The sequence below is a fragment of the Onychostoma macrolepis genome, chromosome 02, assembly GCF_012432095.1.
Source record: "Onychostoma macrolepis isolate SWU-2019 chromosome 02, ASM1243209v1, whole genome shotgun sequence".
Taxonomy (NCBI): Eukaryota; Metazoa; Chordata; class Actinopteri; order Cypriniformes; family Cyprinidae; genus Onychostoma; species Onychostoma macrolepis.
The window spans coordinates 16908392-16935372 of NC_081156.1; the positions used below are offsets into that span (position 1 = coordinate 16908392).

At 37.4% G+C, this 26981-nt stretch overlaps 1 protein-coding gene across 2 annotated transcripts in view; it reads left to right on the forward strand.

Moving 5' to 3' along the window:
• The window catches only part of ppp2r3a (protein phosphatase 2, regulatory subunit B'', alpha), an 84345-nt gene that overhangs the window by 4201 nt on the left and 53163 nt on the right, over nt 1-26981 (forward strand). Inside the window, exon 2 of one of the 2 annotated variants that reach the window (XM_058798302.1) lies at nt 11256-11323. The exons of the other annotated variant lie outside the window; for it this stretch is intronic. The gene's annotated coding sequence lies outside the window, so the exon portion shown is untranslated. The remainder of the gene's footprint in view (nt 1-11255; nt 11324-26981) is intronic. 2 annotated transcript variants of the gene reach the window in all.

Here is a 26981-nt window from a genome sequence, read left to right on the forward strand (position 1 = left end):
AAACTCAGGCATTGCCATAGTAACTGCTTATCTGTTCTAACCCAGCGAACCACTCTCCACTTATAGATGTTTTCCTGTGATTCACATGATCCTTTTGAGGTAATGCAGGATGCTCAAGAGGCGTGAGGAACCTGAAATGCGAGAGCGCATGCCGCAGGTTTACGTGCAGCTAATGAGGAGGTGAGTCTGTCATATACTGAGAGGAGGCTTTCATGAACTGTAATAGATATAATCTGAGCTGGTGAATGATGGACATCTATTTGGTGCTGCAGAATTTTATGACTAATGACAGTCTGTCTAGATTACTAGTTAGCTTGATTGCTGTTATGTACAAATCAGTACAAGGCTAAGCTCCTGTCTCTTGGGAACATTTTGGCTGGTTTAGTATGTTGCTGACATAACTAATTATTTTAGCTCTGCTGCAAAACCAAGCCATCATGGGTGTATACCTGACATGAAGCCTGTGCCAAAAGTAGGCCTCCTAAAATGACTTTGGACCAAATTTTAAGGCAGCACTGCATGTATTCTTCATGAAGAAGTCATAGAGGCAAGCTGAGTACAAAATAAAGGCTGCATCAGAAATTGCTTACTTCTCTACTATAGATTAGGATAGGTGAAGAACGGTATGTGAAAAGAGTAGCATGTCCGATTCTTCGTTCGTCTTCAGAACACAATTTAAGATATTTTGGATGAAAACCGGGAGGCTTGTCCCATTGACTGCCAAGTAAATAATACTGTCAAGACTCAGAAAAGGATGAAAGGCATCGTCAAAATCGTCCATCTGCCATCAGTGGTTCAATCTGAACTTTATGAAGTGACGAGAATACGCAGAACGCAGATTTCGGTGCCATGCCTGAGCGATCGAATGAAATATTTGTCGTTTGTTTCTCTGAAACGGACGTAAGAAGCATCATCACTGGCACCGCACGTAAAAAATTATTTCCTGATTGAGAAAATGCAGGTGAACTCAAGTCGGAAAGCTCTAATAATACAAATCTTTGTAGTAACGCGTGTGTGCATGTTGTTTTCACATTCCGACTTAAAAGCACATCTTGAGAAATAAGAGCATCCGAAGAGCACGTGAATGCAGAAATTACACTTGCTCTGATGGCAGCAGGTAGCCTTCCGTTAACTAGCTAAGCTAAACATGCTTAAATTAAATTCTTGTCACAGAATGAGGCAGAATATATGTTCCATAGGCTACTAATATATCCATTAGCAATGGATTATAAATATACTTAATTATTATGAAAATACCAGAGATTGCTTGAATAACACAGATAAACTATACATTGTTGCAGTCGAGTGTTTATTGTCTTTGTTTTATCATTCAAAACGTTTATAACTTCTGTTTACTCAGTTACAGCCTTTGTCCATATTAGGGACTTCCTGGAGCGTCATGAGTTCCGCTACTTCTGTGTCTGGATATGTGGATTTTCTGTGTGAGGGCACCCACTGGCGTCCAGTATGAATGAAACAGACATGGGTTTATAGTGCTAATGGCCAATCTATCCTTTTTTGGGGAATTTTTATTTATTTATTTAAAAAAAAAAAAAAACAAGTATCGGTTAGGCACTGGAACTGTTTTAAAAGTATCGATTTGGCACAGGTATCGAGAAAAAAAATAAGTCTGATACCCAACCCTACCGATGTACACTCAACGGCAAGTCTCAAAAGAATACTTACGTACAGAATGAATGAATTCCTGCATCTCAGCAGAAGATAGCTTCTGCAGGCCTTCTGCCACACTTAGTGTTTGAATGTGCTCACTCTTTTAGTATTTTTTTGTTCAGTTTTTTCAAGTGTATTATGTTAGTGAGAGTAGTGTTGTCAAAAGACCCGGTACTTCGGTACCAAGTCGGTACTAAAAAAATGAAAACGTCACGGTACCAAGTTTTTTTTAAGTACCGGTGGTACCGAGTACCCGGTCAACCCGGTTCTTGACACGTACGGCCCTATGATTTTCGCGATGCAGAAAACGCGGACGGAATCTTGGAATGCAGTTATTAAAACGGAATTTACAGTTTAGCATGGAATGTCACGGAATTTGTCAAAGTTTGGATGAATTAATCAAAAGTAGGTCATTACACTTAAATCAAATCGTGGACTAGCGACGTGGAATAGTATCTGTAAATATTAAGCGGCGAAAGTCGATTCAGATATGAATCCCGCATGTTCTGCGCATCTCTGTGTGAATGGCAGAGACACGCGTTTTTAACTGGTGATTTCAGCATCTGCCGTCTCAATGAGGACATAAATACATAAACAACATCTCCAGAATTGTTCTGAGAGTCACTTCACGAGCATTTTACCGTTTCATTTGAGTAAAACCAGCGTCATATCATATAGCTACACACAGAAATTTAAAGGTATTCACGGCAACCCGTCAAAATAAACGTTCGGTTAAACTAAAGACATTGTGCCAGAAATATATTACTATTATTTAGTAGAATGTACGGGATGCTATTACTACTGTTGAAAAAATTTATAAATCTTTATTTTTAAAGAAATAATCACATAATATTTCTTCCATATTTAAATTTTAATAGTAAATACCCTTTATTTACCAAAAAATTAAAAGACAAATTAAATTTGGGTGAAACTTGTTTACTGTTTTTAATACTTTATTACTTGCGGAAAAACTTGAAACACAATTTTAAATAAGTATAAAGAATGGCATTGATATTTTGTTTATTAATAAAAATAGTGTGTTTTTTAATTAGCATGTTTTTGTGTTTTGCTTTGGTACCGAAATTGGTACCGAGAACCGTGGATTTTCACTGGTATCGGTACCGAATACTGAAATTTTGGTACCGTGACAACACTATTAGTGAGTAATGTAGGGAGGAGTGGATGAGGTTATAAGGAGAGATTTCTGATACAGCCTAAGATGGCAGAATAGCAAATTAAGATTCTAATTGAAAAATGTTTTTACCCGATATTTTTTTGTGTTAGCTATGTATTTTTATGCTTATGGGATCACACAGACTCCAGAAAGGAACATGCTTTTTGACTGACAGGTTGGTAATTAGCTTAGGAACATGTTTATACAGAAATTTCAAACAGAATAAACATAATGGAATCAGTATTGTCTTATCTTGTCTTTTGTGATGGTACAGGTTTACTCAGTCGTCAATCAGACAGTAGAGATCACTGTTTTGTCAGTGTAGTTTTAGAGCTGAATTGTCCCTCATGCTACAATCAACATGCACAGTGAGGTGGGTGGCCATTTCCACAAGGCCATGCCACTAATTCATTTTTGATGCAAATGACAAAACTGTCCTTTGAAACTCAGAATGTGTATTCCTTTCATTGACTTCCACAGTAATCTTATCCTCAGCCTGGTTTCGTTCTAAAACAATACCAAACTAGGGCTTGTGGCATGTTTACAGGGTTCATAGTGACAGGTATTTCTCATAAAGGCTACATTATGCACATTTCTGGAGCGGAGCCCATTGCCTGAGCTCCTTCACGCTCACAGCGGGACGTGTTTCCTTGGGGCAGCTCTGGTGTCATTGAACACAGGGCCATCCCTGGTTGACGCTGGGCCTGGTGCAAGGTAGGGAGTGGGGTCCCCTTCGGTCTGTTCACGTTCGCAGTGTGACCGCACCAGTTGCACAGCCCAAAGGATGGCCCTGATTGCACAGGCCTGTAGCATGTGGAATGCAGCAGGATGAGTAAATGTCCGTGTGCCAAGCGGCCAATCACTGTCCGCAGCTCTAACACTGCGCTCTTTTGTGTGCTGTACTTGGGCATGGAGGCAAAGACATTCTTCCAGTGCCAGGAGCGCTGCCAAGAGTTCCACAGGAAAATTAGAAAGGAAGGAGGGCAAAACTGAGAGAGAACGAGAACAAAGCTATTGTGTGGCTTTAGTTACATGCCTCTCTTATTGCTCTACTTGAATGGCAGAGAACCTTGTAGTTTTTTATTTATAAGGCTGTGTTAAATGTTTTATGGAAGGCGTTGCCTCAAACAGTGGGAATCATTCTCCTCTGGCGCAATCCTGTTGTGGGTAGGATGCTAAATTGGGATTTTTGAACTTTACATTGACTATGAGAACTGATAGAATGCCAGTAAATGTTTCTTTCTTTATGTATTATGGAAAAAGCTGCACTAGGGTGAGTCCATGTGAACAGCAAGCATGTGGAATAGTAATACCAGAGGGTTGCCGCCCCATTTCCTTGTTTATTTTCTTTCTGAGCGTCACCACCACTGAAGAACACAATGACTGGTGGATACTAAGCTATTTAGCACATGCAGAGGTTGCAGGATTATTATAGTTAACTGAAACTAAAACCATTCCAAATTCAACTTGAAATAAAATAAAAAGTAACTTAAATAAAATGAAAACATTTTTTTTTATTTTATTTCAGCTAGGTGCCAAGATAACATTTCTTGTTTTCATTTAGTTTAACTAAAGCCTTCTACACACTGCATGATTTTAGCAATCCTATAAGATCATTGCATATCACACTGATATCTAATGAACTTGGGTACGACATGCATGTAGACTGTACGATGATACACCTATTACATGATACACTGTGCTGCGACACACATTGCTATAGAAGAATAAAACGTCATTAGCATGTGCTAGTGGTAAACAAAAAGAGCATGATGAATCATGCTTTGGCAGTTGGAGTTTTTATGTGCGCTGAAAAAAAGTGGAAGCGGCGAAAGAGGAAGGGATAAGAGCTTAAGGAAATAAGTTTTATGTTTTAGCTTCATGTCGTGTTGATTTCATGTCACATTTTTATTGTCTGGTCAGTAAACGTGGGTCGTAGCAGCAAACACACTGTTTGATGATCATGCTGAATTTCTGAAACTGTCTGAAAATGATCATGGGCTATCTTTGGTCGCAAGACTGTAACAACGGCTGTCTTTGAACCTCTCTCACTGCAAGACATAGAACCACCGATTAGGAGCCACGATCACAGAAATTGCCACAATTGTTTCACGATGCCAATTTTTCATCTGGGACAGCCAGAAATTGTGCAGTGTGTCTCGGAGTTAAAACTTAAAATGGAAAATATATAAAAGATATCAAAACATTAATAAAAACTACAATATAATCTTAAAAATAACACTAGGGGTTTGTTTGCTGCTTCTGTATGACCTTCTTCTATCATCTCGTTGGCCACAATACTTTAGCTCATGCTTGGAGTGGAAGGAAACAAAACCTGATAGGATTCCTAAATCATTTGTTTTGTCTGTCCATCCCCATACAGCCTCATTGGTTTGCCAGGAAAGCAGTGAAGACATGTGAAAGTGATGTTGTTTAGAGCCTTCCAGCAGCTGTGGAACGGACAGGGGTCGTAACAGTCACCCCTCCTTATCATGTCAATGGGAAAGTGCTCTCCATGCATTCGTTTGCTCTTTCTTCATCCTAATGGCTCTGCTGCTCTGTGGGGGGAACAGAAATCATAAATCAAATCTGTTCCTAGGGGAAAGTGAGAGGACTGAAAACAAGCATGAAAACTTTCATCATGTTCCATAAATGCGGGTCATGGCGGCTGCTGATGTTGTTTATGAATGCTACCTCCCTCAGACATTGATGGGCCTGATACCGGGATGGCTTTTAGTCAGTTGTGGTTTATTGATTGCTGGATAAGAGTGGATGTTAGCTCTCAGACTGAGGCCGTGCTGAGGTGGTCCGTGGGCGTCGAGATGGAGCTCAGGGTGGCTGTTATCCGTTCTGCCTTGCAGTCTGGTACGCACAATTCCAGTGCATGTACAACCAGTAATGACACCCCTGTGGACCGTAGAAGAGCCACATAGACAGACGGGTGAAACAAGGAAAATAATAAGCCTTTGTAGCCTAGCTCTGACATTTCAGTCTCAGAAGCTGGGATGTTATGGAAAAGTAATAATCAGGTTAAACATCACAAATGTCATTGCTGTTGGAATGTTAATTTGGCTGTTGATTTCTAGATTTGTGTATTTTGCTTATTTAGATTTAAATTTAGGATGAAAGACTTTATGCTGAAGGCCTCATGGATAGTTTATCAGATTAATATCTAGCTTTATAAGGACAAGTTCACATTTTTGCCCAGAACAGCTATTTATAAAAATCATTGGGGATCAGCTATACCCAGAGGACTGCTTCAGACATTATTGGTTATTGTTTATGTAAAAAAGACTAACAATAATACTAATAAAATAGGCCTAATACTAATAGTTCTGTTTTGTCTTATGAATATTAATCATGTTGTCTGCATTCGCTCAAACTGATTTACTAGTATCAAAAGTTGGGCAGTGGCTGGTAAGTGTTAGTGAATGAGATTTCCACTTTTAAAGTTCTGCCCACTACTGAAGAAGCTATTTATTCTTCTAAAAAGGCTAAAATAATGAATAATTCTAAACAAACTCCGTCATTTTGACAGGTAACAACACGAAAAAAATATAATTTACATGTAGCGCATCAATTCTACATGGTATGTTGATTTGCATATTTTTGTTTTGTGTTTATTTAGATGCATATGATTTAAAATTTAGGATGAAAGACTTTATACTGAAGGCCACTTTCTCAGATGAATATCTAGCTTCATATGGAAGAGAAGTTTACATTTTTGGCCAAAACAGCTATTTATAAAAGTCATCGGGGATCAGCTTTACCCAGAGGGCTGCTGTCGAATGCTGATGCGTTTCCTGTGAAAGTCAATGCTATGTTTTCTTGAAATGTAAATGCAAAATACAACCTCATTACTGTGAGACTAGTAGGCAGAAAGCTGACGTTTGTTTGTCTGCAGGCAATAAACTTTGAGCTCAGACTTATTTTTTGGAAAGATCTTAATGATTGTTCCTTGGAAAACGCCCTGATAGTGGGTGGGGTCCCGAGTAAGGAACACACTGTTACATAGTGAAGGTTGCAACATGTCGACATGACTCTAATATCATTGCTTGGCTGCTAATGAGGGGAAAGTACAATGATAAACATGTCTGATTTCATATATAAGTTCATGTTTATGATACCTTGTGCTATCAAAGCCTATTGGGCTTTTGTGCAAATGACTGTGCATTATTTAAAAGACCTTGGGGCTACATGTGGCCAAACCTGATTAGTATTTAGCTGCTTGTGTTCTTATTTTCACCCTATTTATTCTGGTGCATTGCTAAAACACAATGACACACTTCCTTCAGGCTGCGTTTAAGTAGTTTCCATGGCTACAAACGCTCTTGCAGCTGGATGGGCAAAATGAGCAGAGAGCATGGACGTTAATGTACTCCCAAACACCCCTCCTTCACTCTTTCTCCGCTCTCTCCCTAAAGGTTTTGTTTTGGCACTGTAGGGAGGGATTTTTGTGTGTTTTATGCTGCGTTTAAGAGTAGAGGAAGTTTGATTGAACAGATGTTGCACCCCAGCACAGGTGTGGCCTAACTGGAGCACTCTGGAGGAGCTGAATTGAAGAGATGAACAGATAAAAACACATCTACGGGCATAGGGAGTGATTGAGAGCCAGGTAGAGATGTTGGGTTACTGAGAAGATCTAAGATGGGAGATTCCCAGGTGAAGCTTTGGTCGGAAAGCCTTTGGTAAATTCATCAAGAGCCTGTCAGGTTCATTTGACAAGGGTAAGGTATATACTCGCTCTACTTTTCATCTTACACCAAAGAATTGTCGTGAAACTACAGAGACGTTCTTTTGGCTGCAGTTAATAAGAAACACTCGAGGATGAGATTTGGATGTGAAGAGAGAAGAACAATGTAACAACGGAGAGCCTGAATTCACTGTGGGTTGAAATGTGAAACTTTAATAAGTAAAAAATTGACCTGCTGTATCCTTTTAGTAGACATTTTAAAATGAAAGTTTTGTCGTAATTTACCTTTATATTGTATAAGCCCATTATTTATTATGTAAGATATAAAAGGAGATATTTTAATCTAAATTGTTCAAAGAATCTCTGAGCTCTGGATTTCTGCTTGATTTCATACAATGAGGACCTAATGTGACCATCAAGGATCCCACGATGATAGAAAACCTGAAGAAAAAAGGGAAATTTTATTTTCTTTAGGCCTGGAAAGGACTTGGAAAAGAGTAAAATCATAAAGTCATGTAAATGTTAGTAAACTACTTAATTAAATATGTTTATTCAAAAGATTGGTGCCTCACAGAAAAATTTTAATCAGGCTAGCAATCTCTAAAAATGAAAAATCCTTATCCAGTAATAATCACAAATGACTGGAAAGTTCATGGAAAAATTTATTGAAATATCGTTGATATTCACTGGTCAAAAAGAGTGGTAACCTTGGGCCTTGAGCAAACTCCAAAAAGGACAATTTTGTAATGTAAAAATAGTCAATGTGACTCATTCTGTTATGTCTGATGCTGCAATACCTAATGGGCTTATTTCACTTCAGACATCTAAATATGCAGAGTTTGTTATGAACTCACACCCAGTCTTTAAACTGAATGGTACAGTCAGTCCTCATGTGGTTCCTCCCTGGGTGGGTCGCTAATGGCTGTAAATTGTAATTGTTTTGTAACCATATTTTCAGGACGTTAAAGGAGCTTTCTTGTAAGAGCTTGTGACGAAGGGTGTAAAAGGGGTTGGGCCTCGTGATTCTTTTGTTCATAATTGAACATGGCAGTTGATTGAGTCTCAAACTTTTGAGATGACCTGTTTGCTTTGCTTCTCTGATGTTTTGATGAGTTTTTTTTTTGCAAGCGTTATTGTTAGCTATTTTATGTATCTGCCAAACTAGGTCCTACCACACAGAGTTTAAAATGGGAAAGGGTTATATTTGCATCTTTACCTTGAGGTCAGGTCAACACTGAGCTCATCTGAAGGTTTCCAAAAATACAGACCTGAAATAGGCCCGACCTCTCTACAAGCTACAAGTTCAGTAGCTGCTCAGATAGATTGTTTATCAGAAACTTTTAGTAAAGATTTATGTGAAACTTATGAAAACTGTTAAGAAGGTGTATGGGTTATATTTCACCCACAAATCAAAGAAATGATATATCGTTTAAAGAAGATTAAGCCTATTTTCAGAAGTTAGGTGTAGGTAAAAATAGTTGTATATAAGAGATTCGCTGTGCAGTGTAGAGAGCTGCGTTGATTATAATGATGAACTAAGGAGAGTGACAGCTTGCAAATGTGCTATTGATTTAATACAACAGTTCATTAAACAAGAAGTAAATATTAAGTGACTTATATTGTCTGACTACAACACCATTGTCTTATTTTGCTCTATTTCGTCAAAGAAAATAGTTTCAGACAAAGTCACATCTGAGCCGCTGCGCATCTCCTTTCAAACATGGCGGTGTTTCGTTTATGAATGAACTGCGTTTTTAAATTAATCTAGTGAGTCAATGATTCAATTACCCATTCATAAAGACAGTCAGATGCTTCGTTCCTCAATGAATCAGCCGTTCGAACGAATCAATTAAATGAATGATTCGGTGATAAAATCGGTAACTTGTCCCACCCACTGGCCATTTTAATTTAATATTTAAAGTATATTTTCTGTTATTTAAATCATTTAATATTTCTATATTCAAAATTGTATATTTAAAACATTAACCTCAACATGAATTTATGAATTGCACTCATGCAACCTCTGAGCCTCATTAAATGTCTGAAAATACACCTACATGATTTAATTTTATTGGTAACTTATTCTTATTCTATTTCTTATTCTGTTGTTTTAATTAAACATTTGAAAAAGCTTATAAATATATATATATTTTTTGAATTTGACAGATGACATACTTTTAATAAAGTTAGAAAAATGCCATTACAAAGGTAAAAACAAAATTCCCTGTAAATCACTTTAAGGAGTCAAATATCACCTTGTAATAGGAAGGTTAATTTTTTTTATCAGAATTTTGGATTAGAAGGTGCTCCTAAATTTTTGACCGTGCTCCTAAATTTTTTTAATTAGGAGCACAAGCGCTCCTAAAAGAAAATGTAAGCGTAGAGCCCTGTTTCTGTTATGTGAAATAAACCTGAAATTATTCATAATTCATCATCACTTATTTATTTACTATACATATAATAAATATACATATATTTACTCAGATTTAAATAAACAATGTATTACAGATTCCCCCCCTCCTCCCCCCCCAAAAAATGTGTTTATCATGAACTTAATGCCACAATGCAAAAATATATTTTCTTTATTATTTATTTTATTATATTATTTAGTTTATTTTATTTTGTTAAAAGTGTGGGGATAGATGTAACTCTGGTCAGTCTGTTAAAAGAAATAAACAAGCCAAAGGGCTAAAAGCCAAGAAAAATAATCCTTCAAACTTCTGGGATTTATGCCCCTGACAAGAAGAAAATATATCATGGGTTTGCACCTACTCAATCATGATTCACCCCCTTCTTTGTGGCACGGAGTCAGGGGGTGAGCTGTGCTCTTTGTGGTTTTGCATACATTTGTGCACTGAAACTTACTCGCACTGAAACATGCTAAATTTGGGAAGTCAGTATACGCAAACAGCTAAATATATCAATGTGGCATAAGCAAGAGCTTATATGTCACTCTCGAGTTCTGGGAATGGAGTTCTTCCAAACGCCATTGATTACTTCTTTTTAGCCTATTTTTGTAAACGCATCCACCCAGTCTGGGTGCGCAGAAAGAATGAATCAGCAATTGTGATTTCATTTGACGTGTGTCTTGATGTGATGAATCATTTTGTGAAGTGATTTATCCTTCAATGCTATAGTGAAGCTTTGTAACGATAGAAACGGTCATGGCAGAACCGCAGTTGAACTAATGCAGCATTGCTCGACGTTTACGACTCCTCAGCCGATAGCATCTGAAATTGCTTTTTAATTACATGCCTGTTCGAAGTCACGTTATTTGCTGAGTAAGAAAGACTGGTGAATTGGAAGATCGGATTTAAAGGGAATGCTAACACAGGAATGGGTCTAAACCATTTTTCCATCATGTTAGAAACGTTTTGGTTTAAAGTAGGCCACTAGTCTAGCGAGTACATTGCAAACTGGTTCCAGTGATTTCACTTAATGCAATCTAATGGTTAGTGTTCTGCTATTTCATGGTGTCATGTAACACTGCATTGTGGGTTGAATTAGTCATTTTCAAGGGAAAAGCAATGTTCACACAGTCTTAAGTGTACCATTTGATTAGTTTTCTAAAAAGGAGCAGACAGACAGTGGAGGGGAAAGTGGTGTCTGTCATTCATTTAAACAAGAAGCCTTTTTCTCTTGTGAAAATGTCAATGTTCGGTTAAATATTAACAGTAGCTGTTGAATTGAATCAGTTTTTTCCTCTTTATTCCACAGGTAGGAATACAAATTCTCTCTGGACTGCGAGAGCTGTGTTGTGCTAGAGCTGGACTCAAAATAAACAGGTAATGAATGGAAGGAGCAGGTAGCTAAAACTAAACCCGTGTGATTGTTGACAGATGGTGCTTGTTTGTTTCTCCGCCTAATGTAACTCAGAAGTATGCGGTAGTTTTACTTTGAGTTCTGCAAATGTAATGCCTGGAAAAAGTTTAGCTATTACCTCTGCACCTCTGAGCCCCAAAGGCACCATACCCAACCACCTGTGTGTCAGCTCGGACCGAGTAATCATGTTTTTTGTTTGTTATAAAAGTTGGTGAGTATAATGTTTCTGACAAGGGGCCTTTTACATGCCATTGAGTGAACTAAAACATGGCAGTAATGACCCAGCCTATAGCTCTCACTCCGTGAAGTGTCAGATGAAAAAAGAAACTCTCCAAAGATGTTGAATCACAGCCATAACCTTTAAATCAAGGCGGCTTTGTAGAAACCTCTGCGTAGTCCACTTCAGTGTAGACCATTGCTCAGAAACGCACATGAGTCACACTTATTGCGGCGGTAAAACAACCTCACAATCTGGCCTCAGTCTCACGGGACATTCTTAAGGAGTGAGGTAAGACCGACCCAGGAAACCTCCCAGCAATTTTATTCTTTGGATTATTTCTCTTTATGGGAAAATACTGTCACCACTCCCTCTTAGTGTTGTTCCCTTTAAAAGAAAAGAGCCAGACAAAGCACTGGATCAAATTTAGACTAATGTGTCTGCACAATCCCTGAACAGATTGATAGAGAGAGACAGAGATGGATAGATATCTATAGATAGGAATATATATCTATAGATAGTTTTAGATAGAAATAGATATATAGATGATAGAGGGGTGGAGATCTAGACAGATAGAAAGTGATGGATAGATTGATAGCTAGATCGCTAGATAGATATATGGGCACTGGGCGGGAATATATAAATGGTGACACTAAATGCTTATCAGAAACAGGTTACCTAAGAGCTAGATAGAAAGATAGAATTACAGAATGATAGACAGATAGATAGATAGAATGAAAGCACGATAGATAGATAGATAGATAGATAGATGAACAGATAGACAGACTGTGTTGTCATTTTTTGTGATGTACAGGAAGGACCCCAGGCTTGCTGACATGTTTGATTATTTATATATTTAAAATGTGTGATTCAAAGTGGAAGTGTCTTTCCTCAGCATTTTTGCATGAGTCAGTTGGCATGTGGAAGCTTCATTATATGGTAAATAAGTATTTATTAAGCATAGGAATCCTCTTACTGCCTTTTCCTATCTTGCAAAATCAGACAGATTCTGCTTTAACTGATTTATAAATACATTTTTGTAATGATTTATGTCATACAAAAGTCATCTGCTCTTGTCTATGAAAGCTTGTTCAAGAATTGTGACTTAATATCTCACAGTTGCATGTTTTCCTGTAATTACAACCTTTATATCTAACAAAAAAACTTAATTTTTTTGTTTTAAATTGTATGCCACAATTTTGAACTCCATTATGAACAGTGAACTTCCATAATCATCAGTTATTTCCTGATCCCATGAGTCTCAGTAAAAGACAGTGCCTATCAGATAATGTTAGAATGTGTCCCTTTGAAGGCTAAGAAATTACTTTACCAAATTAATGGCATGATTTTATTGCAGTATGCAAATCATTTATCATGAATCAAGGCTGACAGCCTTAACCACATGTGGAGTTGTGTTCGTCACACTGCTTTGAGCTTTCCTCTGATTGTCTAAATCGCAGGTTTACAGCACTGCTCACTTTGCTCGTTGGATGGAGACACTTGTGTTGAATTATTGAGAACATGGATCATGTGAAACCAGTGCCAGCTGAAAGACTAAACGTTTCTTTTAATGAGAGCCTGCACTGTTATTTTATAGATGTCTCTGACTTGCAGCCATAGAGCCATTTCTAAGAAAAAAAAAATCCAGGTGTTTTCACTCAGGCCTGTCTAGACCTCAGTCCATGTTTTTTAACAAATGTAAGTCCTGAGGTCTCTGCTTTGTGTGGCTGTGTAATATATTGCACAATCATGCATAATGGGAGTAAACCCAATGTAAGGATTGAGTTTGTGAAGCTTGAGTGAAAACACAAGCATGTGGTCGGAGACTCTGACTATGTCTGTCACCTTTGATTGAGTCGAGTACGAGCAGCCCGCAGTGATGTGCCTGAGGCACATCTCCATGCGGCCCCATGGGTGTTTGTGGGACAGCAATGGTAATGTTTCTCCCTGAAACATAGTTGGCGGACTACATTGTTTTTGCATTTAATGCTTTTATGTAACCATTGCTAAGGCCAATTAGCATCATTTTTGTTGCAGGGAAAATGACACACGACACAAGCCCCCATTCATTTTTATGATTATTTTGACTTTATCCCCCATTATTGCATTCATCACCGCTATTTTTAATTAATTGATCGAGAGAATGCACATAAAGGAGGTGTTTGGGGTGATGGGGGCTGTCAGACTAATAAATCACAGTCAGCACAGAGCGTGCACGTCATGCTCTGCCTCATTTCCCGTCTCCTTAAATCACTCCAAACACCAGAACAAATATATATATATAGTTCTCTAAACGACTGCAGCTCCAGAAGCTCTCAGCCAGAATGTGTAGACTGACCCGCTTCTCCAGCTTTGACCAACACTCACTATTTTTGAGTCTTACTCAGTGTTGGGAAATTACTAACTAAAAGTAGCAACATTACTAACTTGACTATATATTTAGTTGCATGACAATATAGCTTTCAAAACAAAATAGCTTTTCCAGTAATAAACTTTGTTTCCAACAAGAAGCAGTGTTCACTGTAGTGAATCATCTTGTTTAAACTTATCATTTAAATTATTATTATTTTTTTTATTATATGCATAGAATTGTATTTGTTTATTTATTTGGCTGCATATTTAGTTAAATGCTGCTGTTCATGTCTTTGACTTTGTTTATTTATTTGTTTTTGTGACTGCATATTTAGTTAAATGATGCTGGTGATTATTTATATATATATATCATGTTTTTTCCCCAAATTTATTGGTTGTATTTAGTGTAAAAGTCTCATTTCTGTTTATTGCTTTATTTATTTAGATAGATGGACAGATAGGACTTCAATTTTAACAGCATTTCATATATTTTTTTGTGGCTGCATATCATTAAATGCTGCTGTTTATGTTTTTGACGTGTGTGTATGTATGTATATACACGTATATGTATGTATGTGTGTGTGTATGTGTATGTACACGTATATGTATGTATGTGTGTGTGTGTATATATATGTATGCATGTATATATGTATATAGCATATTCTATATGTATATAGAAGTTTAGCTTGATTGTTTTTAAACTGTTGCATGCAAATTGCAGGATTAAAAGCTAAAGATACTCATTATTTAAAGCACCAACACTAGTCATGTGAAGCTACTCCAACCATGCAGAACTGTAATAACACTAACTGAAGGATTGCCAGTTCTTCGTTTGACTTTGAGGTTTGAGAAGCGCCAATGCTTGGATTTACTGAAGGCAAACCACACTTCTCTGTTACAAAGTGCACTTTAAAACCGAGCTGTCTTCTCCAAGAGTGGCTTGTGACGTTAGGGAAGTGGAGCCACCCTGTCTCTGTCAGACAGCTGAGGATGGATGTGTGAAGCCTGTGCACTCTCTCCTGTGTGGTGCGACCTCGGCTCTCCAGACCTGATCTGAGGATCACATGCACCAAGACAAAACTAAGAATAGGTTACAAACATTTCGCCGTTGATTAAGTAGCTTCATTAAGGAGTTGGTGGACTGAAATGGTCTGGAAGTGGTTATTCTTTTTTTTTTTTTTTTCTGGTGGCTCATTTTAGACATTATTAGCCAAGACAGTGATGTCACGGTACCAAAATTTCAGTAGTCAGTACTTAGTACCAATAAAAGTAAAATTTCATCGCTCTCCAGTTTTAGTTTTATTTTAGTATTTGTTTCATGTAAAAACAAAAAAAATATTATATACATCAGTTAATTAATAATGCTGTTAATTATAAGTAAATTATACATCAAAACAGCATGTAGCTTTCAAATATTGTTTAAATAAATAAACATTGCATTAAAAAGATTAAATAAAAAAGGTAATAGAATGAAAAACAAAGAAATATATGACAGGTAACAGAACAAGTAGCAGATCTATTGCACTTGCACTGCAAGACTTAATGCTCAGATCTGTTTTGATATATTCATTGCTATGGTGATTACACTGTCAAACGCATTTGCATGAATCACTCATTAACGTTGTGTTTAAACTTTGTTGGTTACAGCGAAACTTCTTGTAAACGCGCAGTTCAGAGTTCTTGTAAACTCTGGCATATCGAGCAGAATCTGACATAAAAGCCTCTGATTGGCCATTGTGTTCAGGCACTCTGCGAACATGTTTGTGATTGGCTACATTGCTCAATGCTCCAAAAACACATTTCAAATAGAATTTTTTTTTAAGATTTATTTTTGGAGTTTTATGCCTTTATTTTGGAAAGACTGTAAGTAGACAGAAAGGGAAGTGGGAGAGAACGGGAAAATGGATCGGGAAAGGTCTGCGGGTCGGGATTCGAACTTGGGATGCCCGAAGTCCAACGGCGTGCTGCCCACAAGGCTGTCAGCACCAACTAAATAGAAACTTTTGACGCTCTTCACAGAGGGGACATTTAAAAGCAGCTGATCGACTACCGGTACTGCAGAGAGTTTGGTATCAATAGGTTTTTTTAAATTTACAATTAAAATTTACATATGCAAATAATAGTATCTTGAGTTTTGGATCATGTGTGATGATGGCTGACGGTGAACTGTTAAAATCCATTCTGCTATACAAAAGGTTGCTGAAACATGAGTAAATGATGACAGGTGAACTATCCCTGTAACCCCTGTAAGTTTTCTGCAATTAGTGTACTGTGAAGTAGCTAAATATCTGATAAAGTTTGTTTTGAAACATCCAATATACGTTATAAACACAGACCTGCAGAGCTGATATTAACAGAGATTCATTATATACAGTATCAGCCCTCTCCAATTTGACTTTATATTTAAAAAGCGGTTGTTCCTCATGCAAACAAGCTTGTAAAAAGAAGCTCCGCCCAATATCGTCAGTGTTAGAGAGAGGTTGGGCACACATTCCAGCAGTGTCGGGTCTCATAATAAAACATAACACTGGCTCCACATTGCAGCCCCTGTGTGAGAGCACTGTGGCCCACATGTGCTGCCATTTATATGGTGTTTTTCTCACTTCATTAGGACCCTCAGCACACAGCAACCTAGGGAAACCCACCCAAGTCCATATTTAAAAAATGTCACACAACATGAACAGATATTTGTTCTATCACAGCTTCTTTTTGGTCTGAGAATGAGGATTCAACTTTGTTTCAAAGGGCACTTTTGTTAGATGATCTGGTTAAGTATTACTTACTGTATATTTGATAATGGCTAAATGTTTTAGATGATGATACATGCTCATTAGGTGAAAGGAGCTTTACACAGAGGCTTGACAGTAATGAGTCTTGTGATGAAGACATATGTCTCTCATAAAATCAGGGAAGTGCTTTCCATGAATAGAAAGGTATATGGCTTCATCGGAAATAAATATCAGTGATAATATTCAGGCACCCGAGATCTCCTCGGAGAACCCCACAAGAAAATTATAATTAGCCAGCTGCCTTCAACATGCATATGAGGCTTTTACTCTCTTACTGTGAGTTTAAGAGACTGTTACACTATTATGCCTGAATTAAAATACAAATAATATGATGGGTACCTAACTGCACTCACAAGATATATCAAATATTCTTTACACCTAAATCTGTTCACAACGTAGTGTCAGTGTCATTTGAGCTACGGAACTTTTTAAAAATTCTTATGTTATTCTATCATATACACATCAAATAATTTTTGTTTGTATAGTGCTTTTGGCATTACACATGGTTTCATTGCAGCTTTGCAAGAAGTTTATATTACAACAGTTAAGTTTACATTTACATTTAGTTTCATCAAAACCTTGACTGAAAGTCATAACACAATGCATTTTTGTCTTTATGAACTAACCAGTCAGTTTACAAACCAAATGTTGGAAAAATGTCATGATTCCTGAATTGGCAAATTGATCACCAATTTGTGTTTATCTCATTCGTATGTTTTCATAAAATATGCTTACCCCTCAGATTTAGGGGTGGATGCTTGCTTACATTTTGTTTTATTTTATTTATCACATTTTTGTTAAATCAAATCATACAAATTTGAAATCACCAAGTTATAAAATAGTAACTTTTTCATAAGTTTAAAAAAGAAAATCCAGTTGTTATTAAAACTGAACTAAAAATAATTTTCATTAATTAAAACAAATCTGAAATAAAATATTAATATTAGATAAAAAACTTGCCTTTACCAACTTAACTGATATATGTTTAATATGTAAGAAGTAATACGCAACAAATACAAATAAATGAATGCTAAATAGAAATATTAAAAAAACAATAAAAATGATAAACAACAAAACAAAAATTTACTAAAATTACTAAATAAAATGACAAAAATGTTCAATAAAATTAAAATGAAAACTGAAAATATAAAAGCTAATTCAAAATACTAATAAGTGCTATAATTGCATATAAATAATACAAAAATTAAAATGAATGAGATTAGATATTAAGTGTTTCTGAGGTCCATCCTGGATTGACTGTGGAGCTGCATGTATGTTTAAGTTGTTTTGCTGATAATATAATTTGTTATGGGTGGGAAAGAATACATGTCTAAAATTTTGGTACCCATGATTTTGTCAGCGTAATCCTGCTTCCTATTTTAGCACACCCATTATCAGCACGGCCCTTCTTCTGTCACCGTTCCTGGTTTGGTTTGCAGCGATAATTAGAAGTGCTAATGAAAGAAGTGCTTTCAGTAGTAATCATATGTGCAGCACATGGTCATCCCCCCTGTCTGCCATTATCTCATTAAATAGCCAACCTCACAACGCTACCCAGAATACTAGATCGTATCCCATCCAAAGCAGCTCTCTACAGCTGGGGCCGCTGGATCACTCACGCTCGGATGGTTTATTCATTTATAGGGTGTCACCATGGCTCTTAATGGAGCATCTTAGTATGGTACATCCTGTCCAGCATCTTTGTTTACACCGTGTGTCTGACCCTTCCCAGATGCGGACTGGACTTTCCCACATTCTGGAACCATTTTTCAAACGGATTATTCTGTTTACTGTACATAAGTATGTGTTTTTGATACTTTGACTTAAACAGTGGGCCAATTTATGGCTGGTCCTGTCTTATTTCACCCCAGCTGTAGCGTGGTTGGGACTCTCGGGAGCAAATTCAGCTGTCACGCACACCCAGCCCTGTCTCACACTCTCCCTTGCAAACAATCCACTCATCTCCACCACAAGAGATGATTATCTGTTAATTACACCTACCAGCTTCTCAGTCATTGCGTTACAGGCAGATTAGATTAAGGCGATCGCCATAAAAACGTAGTCCATCTGAAAGTCTGCTTGAAGTCTCATGATGTTTTGAGTCACAGCAGCACCTGTGTTTTATTTATGAAACTTTATGAAGCATGAGCAGGGCTAATCGCATTGCTGAGGTTAGCAAAACAGACGCTGCCTCTAACTGAACCTCAGCTGTGGATCAGACGTGAGACGTATGAGAGAATCTTGTCCCTTTAAACTCCTTACTCACATTTGAAGCATCTGGACTAAGCGTTCCTGGTTGGCACAATAATATTTGGATTATGGAGTACGGTCCTGGCATATTCATCAGACGGCAGAAGTAAGGTAATGACTGCCCGGTCTAGAAGATGAATGGCTCTGAGACATGACATCTGTGGAAAAGTGCTAATTCACTCTTTGCAGAGATCCTCCAAGACTAGGGAGAGAAAATAAAGCAGATGTATGAGATGTCAAGGGTGACCCGTTAGTGTGTTTTACAGCAGGTGCTTCCTGGCTTCTATCAGACCCTCCTTCCTTCTGGAGCAGGACATGGGCAAGCTACTTGTGTTTTGTCTATTATGGAAACTTACTAAGGCCAGCATCATTATTTCTATTCCTCATACTTGGGGTTAGTAGCCTTTTTGAGGAGAAGTGTGTTGTTGCGTTAAGTGATCAGATCTTACAAATTTACATTATATAGATATATTCAATTAAAATTGAATAGTATCAGGGCCTAGTAAATGTGAACTAGTATCAGGGCCCTAAAACAATTTAATTTTATTTAGTAGGGCTGCCCTCGACTAAGGATTTTTCTGGTTGACTAGTTGTCGTTCGTTTTAAGCATTAGTCGACTAATTGTACGTTTATTAATAAATCATTTAAATCATTATAATGAGCTTTTAATTGCCTACATAGCCTACACATAAAGCTTGCCACAGCGCACAGGCAGAAGTACCCTAATGATTATGAATGAGTCAGTGAAAAACAGTAAGGAGACTGCATTAAAAGGGTCATATGATGCTATTTTAAAGATCATTATTTTGTGTATTTGGTGTAACCGAATATGTTGACATGCTTTAATGTTCAAAAATGTTCAAATACTGTACATTATTGTAGTTGCTTTGAACAGTCAATAGCAAATACTTATACCAATAACAATACAATACAATACAACAATGCAAAGTCGGAATTGACCCCTTTTTTAATTTTATTTTTTAAGAAATATCCTTTGTGCACAGCCAGCCTTGTACTCTCCGAGGTTCACGAAACTGTCGTCCATAAAATGTGTTGCACAAATTCGAACATTTGGGTTGTGCTGTTGTCTTGTAAGTAATCTTAATAATTCCTAACTGCATCTACTTTCGGAAGGCCAAATAAAGTGCTTTTGCGTTTGCACAAAAACACACAGCATCTCCCTGGCATGGCTGCATCAACACTACTGCGGTTACTGAAACCACACCTTCTTTCTTTGCGTGAACATTTGGGCAGCATTACGCGAATATTTCCACATCGTGACGTAGACATGTGGGGGCGTGTTTTAATGAGGCGTTTTAGCCTGGTCTGGATCAGCCTTCTCTTTTAGATAGAATCAATCCTTTTGTGGGAGCCTTTGAGCTTTGTAACTCTGCAGATCTTATACTGTACATGCACAAACAGTTACATACCACACTAAAGAAAAGGAAAAATAGAAATCGCTTCATATGACCCCTTTAACATTTTAATAATTTGATAAACTAGTGCTTTCTTTGTTCTCAGTTTAAGAGATGAAGTCAGCGTCATCTCCATAGTAGTTGATGCGCCTGTATGCATGTTTCATGCGGATACATAATCTGAGAATATCTGTTTTCCATTTGAATTGGTTCATTTGAAAGTAGACATTTCACTCTTTATAGATATATTATTTTTAATGTCTGTAAGGCAAGCATACTGTATACTGAGTTTCATGCTCAAGTTCACAGACCGAGACGGCAGAAAGCGCATCCTGTTTGCTTTCATTATTTTGCAAAAGAGCGCTTTGTTGTTTTACAAATTATGCCTTGTTTGTAAACAATTCCGCGGGAAAAATGAAGTAAACAAAGGACCAAGTTCTTATTTACATGGTCTGGATCTTCATTAAAAATAGTTCATTCACTCTTTCCTAACATTGGGATCAGAAGGAAGGCAATGCACTGCACAGCATCTTGTCTTCAGAGCCATTTTTATTGTTTGGTTTCTACGTAGATCTGCGTGTTCGCCTCACTAATCAACACTATATGTGCGAATCGGTGGGCGGAGCTAAAGAGACAGCAGTGTCGAAACAGGCCTTGATCTTCTTCTGTGGAGGTGGTGCGGTGCTTATCCACACTATTACAGTAGAGCATCCCAAAAGTGGTTGTTTTGGCAGACTGGCATCAATATAAACTGTTTTTAGACTAACAACAACGTTTTGAGTTCTGAAACTTACAGGATGTTTTTATAGTACAATGACCTCTTCTGTCAAAAGATCAAGGGAATTTTGGTTTCTCAGTTCATGACCCCTTTAAATAAATTAAATTTTTGTACACTTTATATTCATATAGGCCTAATGTCTTGTCATTTACTTAAATTATTGTATTAGCATGTGTCGATTATATAATATACACACAAATAAATAAAATATATTTATAAATGTATATATTTCATTAATTATTTTTATTTAAGTCAGACCTTGTGAATCAATGTGACTGCAGTCAGTCAGAATGCATTTTTTACTCCTCATTAATCTATTGCTATCATGTTGTTTTCAGATGAGTTAAAACCAGGGTGGAGTATCACGGCGTCAAAACTGTTTGTTTTGTGATTGCAGGATGACCTCATTAAATAAAAACATAACAGGCCTGGGAAAGCACTGGGACGTGTTGACTAAAGTTCGATTCTTATATATAGATGGTGTTGACATGCCAATGCGTGTCTGTTGAGAGCAATTGGTCAGCGATAAGGCTTATCAGAGCAAGATGGCAGTGTACTGTAGATGTTTCATGTGTATTTTTACAGTTCTCCTGTTTCTATCTCAAGCTGTAAAGATCTGTCAGGAAATGGTCCCAGCTCCCAGAGCAATCCAGTGTGGAATAAAGGCCGTCCAGCTCTGCCCAGAATTCCAGTAGCAGCAGCGATAATTGATCTCTAATAGCTCTCACGGTCACACACTGATGTGGCCATAAATAAAACAGCCTCTGTGAGATGTTTTTAGAGCATTGTCTCTGCTCTTCCTGTAAATTTGACCACTTTTCCCCAAAAGCTAGCGTGGAGAATCAAGGATTTTATCTGCATCTTTTGAAACCATCCAGTTTCTGCAGAGGTGGTTAATAAGGGGGTGAAAAATGCCACTAATGGCCTTTTAAGGACAGATCTTCCTTAAGTGAAAGTGTAAGGTATATTCACTATGCCTTTTATGTTTAGTAATCACTTGTTTGATTTTTACACTGTGGATGTTTAGGTTGGTTTTAGAGAGTGGCGTCAGTACACCAATAAGTTGCTTAAAAAGGGCTGCTGTGTGATTCTCATGTTGCTTTCCTTGAAATCTGCAGCATGAAGGACGTGGAAAGCTTTCTTCACATTCAGAAAGCTAAATCTGCGAGTGAATGGAGCCATCCTGGATGCCCGTCTCTCCAGATGAGGAGATGAGAGGCGAGCATGTAGACGCTGGCTTCTCATGTGGCCCAGTGGAACTAGTATCAGGCCCCTAGTTATAGACGGGGACAGCCGGGTTATATGGACCCTACATTACACACTTGCTCAAAAATGATCATTTTTGCTGGCCAATAGTGTGCACTTTGTTTTATTTATTTATTAATTCATTCAGTGAGAGATGAGCCAACAGGGGCTAACTGGAACACACGTTAGCATGTTTTTCTGTTGATAGCCATTCAGAAGTAGTACATCATGATGAACTACATTTTGTGCAATCTATAATCTTACATCAGTTCCGTAAGTGTTTTACAAGTCTCTTAAAATGGGCTTTCAAAACCTTTTTGAGGACTCTCTTAAAATAGTGTAAAATGGGCTTTTCCTCTTTGCTGCCTTTGTCACAGCTCAGGATGATTGCATGTGAAGGGTTTGGGACTATTTGTGTACTTGTGGTGCCATCAGTGTTGTTACAAAGTAATTTTTTCTTTTGCTCCAGAGTAGTTAGTGGTGTTATATTTTGAGCTTAGGTGTTTGGGTCAAAAACAACACAGTTCTGCAGGAATTAGTCCTAAACCCCAGAACCAAGTTAGAATTTTGGAACTTATAGTTCCATTGTCCCGAAGTCAAAGATTGTTTTTATGGGTTTTTAGTTAAATGCCTGAAATAATGTCTGTGGTTAACACAAGCTCAGGATATTTTCATGTTTTATTATGCGCAATAAAATGAATCGGTAATAGCCCACTAATGATTTTTTTAAGCTTTTACAAGTCTTGTCAAAAGCTGTTGCTAACAAGAGGCTTAATGGGACTACTGAGACATTAAATGTCATCTACTGAACGTCATTTATAGGAAACTCTTGCAAACTATTGTATCTTAAACTCTTAAAGAAAGATTGGAGGACTTGATGGAAGCTTAATCATGGTGATGTCATGTGACAGTGGTGCAGCAACATATGATCGTTGATGAGAAAAAGTAGTAAGAATCATGACACTTTTTTTGTCACTGAGCATTTTTTTCTGCATTAATCCAAAAGCCAATTTAAAAATCCTGTTGGCTTTTTGTCAAGGGAGCCTTAAGTGTTGCAAACATTTGGTTTGGCCTACAAAATGACAGCACTCTCTTGTGTCCAAAATGAGTACCTATAAGCAAAAGTGCAATGCAATTGCTTCTGAGATGAATGAGAATGCTGAGATAGCTCTCTCCAGGTAACATAGACCTCCTTGTTTTTGACACTTAATGGAATGGTAGACAAAGTAGATGACAAGAAATGAAGAAAATTAGCCCATGTTGGAAACATTTAATGTATTGGAGCATGGCCCTAACTGATAGACAAATTGCAGTCAGTGTTTCTTAAATTTGGAAGAAGTTGCAGGCAGCAACTTTCAGACTCCAAGTGAGGACAGTCAGTCTCTTGTTAGTGCTGGGAGTTTCAGGCAGTTTGAGGGGAAGCTCAGGTCAGACGCGGGTTACAGAGAACACAATGATCTCCTGAAGCTGATCCAGCATCTACAGACTGTACAGAGGAGGATGAAGAAGAGATGATCAGCTTACACGGTCTCAGCCACCTGTCTTTAATCTTGTCTCTCAAAGCTTACCTACACCTCACAGCACTTTATCAGTCTGATCCTCTGGAGAAACAACTGCAGAAGGGGATTTTCAGTTCATAGTAGAAGGACAACTCATGCCGTAAAAAATTTTGTGATATCAAAACTTTTCCCATATAAATGGACAAACAAATGTATCATTAAGACATTTTTAACTTCAAACCATTGCTTCCAGCTAAAATTCCTCTATCAATAATACTGCTTTCTCCACTAAAAAAAAAAAAAAGTAATCTCGTCTGAATTAGGAGAGAAATATGCACAGATCAAGCATTGTTTACAAGTGAAAACAGTCCAAAACAGATCTAAACAAACATGTTGGTGAATTTTGATGGAGAAAACGACAGTTATGGAAGGACAATTAGCTGTTTGCACACACAAGGAATTTCCCCAAATCTTTTGCGATAAGGAAAAAAAAACTCATCTACATCCTGAATGGTCTGAGGGTGAGTAAATTTGAAACAAATTTTCATTTTTGGGTGAAATATTCCTATAACGTCAACACAAAATGCACTTTATTTCCATAAACTGATGCATTACGGAGTCAGGATGGCTATGTTTACTCATTTTAAATCAATGTGATGAATGTGTTAAGTCAAAAGTAATCTGAAAATAATCTAAAAGTAGTCTTATTATATTACCTGAAATGTGTAATGTAATGGATTATGTTACTGATTACGGTTTTTATAACGTAATTTGGAAAGAGTAAAGGATTAGGCTACAACTTGAACGTAATCTATCCAGCTCTGACTAGTACACAAGAGATGTGTGGAGTAAGCCTGGAAATACCCCAGGTTTCTTGTATAAACATTCAATGAGTTGTGTGTGTAGGCAAAGTGTTGTGTCTGAAGAGACATACTTTATGGAAAGTGGGTAAGGTTTATAATGGCTGAAGTGTGTAGGCAATGAAGAGGTTAAGGGTTACACATTTGCTGCAACCATGGAGCAATCCAGACAAATTCAGGTCAGCTGTCGGACATGATTACTATTTAGAGTGGAGAAGGGATCCAGGATGCAGAGAATTTCTGCTCTCTGCTTACACACACTTGCATAGCTCTCTCTTCTCTCTCTCTTGCTTTTACTCACTGTCACACCACCCCTTACTCACCCAACCAAGTGTCTGGCCAACACTTCCCTCCCCAGTGACTCCATTGATTTTCTGCATAAAGAATTTTTTTTTGGACATACAGGATACAGGTTTTTACATTTTGCAGATCTATGCAATTTCCACTTAAAAAAGGGTTTAATTGTTGAATTGCCAGAATAGAATTACTCTACCAGTAATGCTAAAGAGAGATCCATCAATGTTACCGTGGAAACTGGAATTGCAGCAAAACTGCTCACAAATGGCCATCTTCTTCCGTAAAGAGTTGCAAATGATGTAATTCAGTCAGTTTACTCATCAACTCTAAAAGTGGGGTTTTATACTTAAAAGTGACAAATTCAATAGTTTCACAATGAATAGTGATGATTTATTATTTATTATTTTATATTTTTTTTATTCAAGGGGTGGTAGATAGATGGCAAGAAGTCAGAAAATTATTTTTGCCGCATTTTATTTATTTTAAGTTGATTATTTTATCGTATTGAAAAATGTCAGAGGATGAAATAAATAGGGAAATACTTCTGAAACCAAGGTGGTTTAAAAAGTGTGCGTTGCTGTTGTGCTCTATTGTTTTTACATCTGTATATGTGTGTCTGTGTATTAATGTATTGTGGTATTTCTATCATCTCTTTTATTGTTGCATCTCTCCATCTCATAAATCAGGAGAAGTCTGTGAGAGAAAGTCTTTAGGTGCAAGTAAGCACTGAGCTGTAACATCTGCTGATGTGAAAACATTCTCTTATTGAAGACTAAAGTACCTCCATTTCATTTACGGGACCAGTGACCTGAAAGAATGGGTCATAGTGTTCATGTGAATGGACAGATTTAGCTCATGCACAGTTCTCTTATCCAACAGAATGACTTGAATAAAACGGGCTGATTCTCATTAGTTTGATGTAGCAGAACAATTCTCCACTGGGTTATTTGAGAGCTGATTTATGTGCCCTCTCTTGAACAAATCAAATTATGGTGTTTTACATAAAAACTCAGCCCTACTCTAAGTTCACCTGAGTGTAACAGAAATGAGAGGAATGTATCTTTCTATCCGTCTATCTGTCCGTCTGTCTATCTGTCTATCTGTCTGTCTCTCTCTCTCTCTCTCTCTCTCTCTCTGATTGGCAAATCTACACTAGTCAACGTTTGAAGTGGATCAAAACATTTCATCAAAGTTGTCCTAAAACCTAAAACCAAAATGTGTTCTTGTCTTAGGACAACTTTCATGAACTTTTTTTGATCCACTTCAAATGTTGACTACTATATTTGAGCTCTGTGTTGTCCACATGAACTACTGTGAATATTTTATTGTCATTTTCCCACATTTAGGTATAATTTGTAGATTTTTCTATCTAGGTTTCCAGTTGAGCGTAATTCCACATTGTGAAAACATAGAAAACTATGTGTACTGGCAGTTGACGGTGCAGTTGAACTGTTCTGGACAGTGTTTATTGTAACTGTGGTTTGTAACTTGACCTAGCTGATATTTGGCGTCTTTATTATTTTAGCAGAGACATTTGGATTGCCGAACAAAGCGGCTTTGAAGTGTCAGACAGTCTTTCTGCACTGACACAAACTGAAGTAAGGCCTGTGTTGACACGACCCCAAAGAGAGTGATTATTTATTAAGGCTGCGCTTGGTGGAGAAAGGAAAAGAAGTCGTCTCAGCCTTATAAGGTCCAGCTCTTCTAAAAATGTCAGGAAGTGCTGGATAAGAAAAGGCATGACTCATTGTTTCTCATTTTGAACCTGCCAAAGAAAATCTACCCTTGTTTTTTGTATTGTTAGCCTGTTGTCTGTTTCTTTTATGTGGCTAATGAGCAGGTCCACGCTGAATCTGTGTTTTTCATATCCCCTGACCCTTCATTTATTAAATATTTGGCTTATTTAGTAGCACTGTCGG